The sequence below is a fragment of the Spea bombifrons genome, chromosome 2, assembly GCF_027358695.1.
Source record: "Spea bombifrons isolate aSpeBom1 chromosome 2, aSpeBom1.2.pri, whole genome shotgun sequence".
Classification (NCBI taxonomy): Eukaryota; Metazoa; Chordata; class Amphibia; order Anura; family Pelobatidae; genus Spea; species Spea bombifrons.
The window spans coordinates 143123333-143125832 of NC_071088.1; the positions used below are offsets into that span (position 1 = coordinate 143123333).

The 2500-nt window shown below is 49.9% G+C and overlaps 6 non-coding genes and 2 pseudogenes across 6 annotated transcripts in view; all 8 read right to left on the bottom strand.

Annotated features, from left to right (window-relative positions):
- The window catches only part of LOC128476535 (5S ribosomal RNA), a 119-nt gene extending 60 nt beyond the window's left edge, over nucleotides 1-59 (bottom strand). The window contains exon 1 of the ribosomal RNA XR_008347543.1: nucleotides 1-59. This exon is cut by the window's left edge and continues 60 nt beyond it. This is a non-coding gene — a ribosomal RNA (5S ribosomal RNA).
- Nucleotides 60-284: 225 nt separating this feature from the next.
- LOC128478989 (5S ribosomal RNA) lies at nucleotides 285-403 on the bottom strand. Its single transcript, XR_008349884.1, has one exon. It is a non-coding gene; the product is annotated as a 5S ribosomal RNA (ribosomal RNA).
- Nucleotides 404-615: 212 nt separating this feature from the next.
- LOC128480066 (uncharacterized) lies at nucleotides 616-724 on the bottom strand (annotated as a pseudogene).
- A 329-nt stretch (nucleotides 725-1053) lies between these two features.
- Nucleotides 1054-1162, bottom strand: LOC128480275 (uncharacterized; annotated as a pseudogene).
- A 186-nt stretch (nucleotides 1163-1348) lies between these two features.
- LOC128478904 (5S ribosomal RNA) lies at nucleotides 1349-1467 on the bottom strand. The gene has a single exon (XR_008349802.1). It is a non-coding gene; the product is annotated as a 5S ribosomal RNA (ribosomal RNA).
- Nucleotides 1468-1706: 239 nt separating this feature from the next.
- Nucleotides 1707-1825, bottom strand: LOC128476536 (5S ribosomal RNA). The gene has a single exon (XR_008347545.1). It is a non-coding gene; the product is annotated as a 5S ribosomal RNA (ribosomal RNA).
- A 255-nt stretch (nucleotides 1826-2080) lies between these two features.
- On the bottom strand, nucleotides 2081-2199 carry LOC128476675 (5S ribosomal RNA). The gene has a single exon (XR_008347678.1). It is a non-coding gene; the product is annotated as a 5S ribosomal RNA (ribosomal RNA).
- Nucleotides 2200-2448: 249 nt separating this feature from the next.
- The window catches only part of LOC128476537 (5S ribosomal RNA), a 119-nt gene continuing 67 nt past the window's right edge, over nucleotides 2449-2500 (bottom strand). The window contains exon 1 of the ribosomal RNA XR_008347546.1: nucleotides 2449-2500. This exon is cut by the window's right edge and continues 67 nt beyond it. This is a non-coding gene — a ribosomal RNA (5S ribosomal RNA).

The window sequence follows — 2500 nt, forward strand, 5'->3', positions numbered from 1 at the left end:
CTGCTTAGCTTCCGAGATCAGACGAGATCGGGCGCTTTCAGGGTGGTATGGCCGCAGGTGTGAAAGTTTTTTATTTTACTTCTCTTATTCTGCTGCTGCTGCTGCTGCTGCTGCTGCTGCTGCTGCTGCTGCTGCTGCTGCTGCTGCTTGTCGTCAGACAGAAAGAATTATAAGCCCTGGGACAGGACAGAGAAGGTGAGAAGGTTCAAATAAGGGTTTAAAGCTTTGATGATGAGCAAGAAACACATGGCAAAAAGCTCTCCCCGGACTGTGAGAAAAGAAAAAGTCTACAACACCTGGTATTCCCAGGCGGTCTCCCATCCAGGTACTAACCAGGCCCAACCCTGCATAGCTTCCGAGATCAGACGAGATCGGGCGCTTTCAGGGTGGTATGGCCGCAGGTGTGAAAGTTTTTTATTTTACTTCTCTTATTCTTCTGCTGCTGCTGCTGCTGCTGCTGCTGCTGCTGCTGCTGCTTGTCGTCAGACAGAAAGAATTATAAGCCCTGGGACAGGACAGAGAAGGTGAGAAGGTTCAAATAAGGGTTTAAAGCTTTGATGATGAGCAAGAAACACATGGCAAAAAGCTCTCCACGGACTGTGAGAAAAAATTAAAAGCCTACAACACCTGGTATTCCCAGGCGGTCTCCCATCCAGGTACTAACCAGGCCCAACCCTGCTTAGCTTCCGAGATCAGGCGCTTTCAGGGTGGTATGGCCGCAGGTGTGAAAGTTTTTTATTTTACTTCTCTTATTCTGCTGCTGCTGCTGCTGCTGCTGCTGCTGCTGCTGCTGCTGCTGCTGCTGCTGCTGCTGCTGCTGCTGCTGCTGCTGCTGCTGCTGCTGTTGCTGCTGCTGTTGCTGCTGCTGTTGCTGTTGCTGCTGTTGCTGCTGTTGCTGCTGCTGCTGCTGCTGCTTGTCGTCAGACAGAAAGAATTATAAGCCCTGGGACAGGACAGAGAAGGTGAGAAGGTTCAAATAAGGGTTTAAAGCTTTGATGATGAGCAAGAAACACATGGCAAAAAGCTCTCCCCGGACTGTGAGAAAAAATTAAAAGCCTACAACATCTGGTATTCCCAGGCGGTCTCCCATCCAGGTACTAACCAGGCCCAACCCTGCTTAGCTTCCGAGATCGGGCGCTTTCAGGGTGGTATGGCCGCAGGTGTGAAAGTGTTTTATTTTACTTCTCTTATTCTGTTGCTGCTGCTGCTGCTTGTCATCAGACAGAAATAATTATAAGCCCTGGGACAGGACAGAGAAGGTGAGAAGGTTCAAATAAGGGTTTAAAGCTTTGATGATGAGCAAGAAACACATGGCAAAAAGCTCTCCCCGGACTGTGAGAAAAGAAAATGCCTACAACACCTGGTATTCCCAGGCGGTCTACCATCCAGGTACTAACCAGGCCCAACCCTGTTTAGCTTCCGAGATCAGACGAGATCGGGCGCTTTCAGGGTGGTATTGCCGCAGGTGTGAAAGTTCTTTATTTTACTTCTCTTATTCTGTTGCTGCTGCTGCTGCTGCTGCTGCTGCTGCTGCTGCTGCTGCTGCTGCTGCTGCTGCTGCTGCTGCTTGTCGTCAGACAGAAAGAATTATAAGCCCTGGGACAGGACAGAGAAGGTGAGAAGGTTCAAATAAGGGTTTAAAGCTTTGATGATGAGCAAGAAACACATGGCAAAAAGCTCTCCCCGGACTGTGAGAAAAAATTAAAAGCCTACAACACCTGGTATTCCCAGGCGGTCTCCCATCCAGGTACTAACCAGGCCCAACCCTGCTTAGCTTCCGAGATCAGACGAGATCGGGCGCTTTCAGGGTGGTATGGCCGCAGGTGTGAAAGTTTTTTATTTTACTTCTCTTATTCTGTTGCTGCTGCTGCTGCTGCTGCTGCTGCTGCTGCTGCTGCTGCTGCTGCTGCTGCTGCTGCTGCTGCTGCTGCTGCTGCTGCTGCTTGTCGTCAGACAGAAAGAATTATAAGCCCTGGGACAGGACAGAGAAGGTGAGAAGGTTCAAATAAGGGTTTAAAGCTTTGATGATGAGCAAGAAACACATGGCAAAAAGCACTCCCCGGACTGTGAGAAAAGAAAAAGCCTACAACACCTGGTATTCCCAGGCGGTCTCCCATCCAGGTACTAACCAGGCCCAACCCTGCTTAGCTTCCGAGATCAGACGAGATCGGGCGCTTTCAGGGTGGTATGGCTGCAGGTGTGAAAGTTTTTTATTTTACTTCTCTTATTCTTCTGCTGCTGCTGCTGCTGCTGCTGCTGCTGCTGCTGCTGCTGCTGCTGCTGCTGCTGCTGCTGCTGCTGCTGCTGCTGCTTGTCGACAGACAGAAAGAATTATAAGCCCTGGGACAGGACAGAGAAGGTGAGAAGGTTCAAATAAGGGTTTAAAGCTTTGATGATGAGCAAGAAACACATGGCAAAAAGCTCTCCCTGGACTGTGAGAAAAGAAAAAGCCTACAACACCTGGTATTCCCAGGCGGTCTCCCATCCAGGTACTAACCAG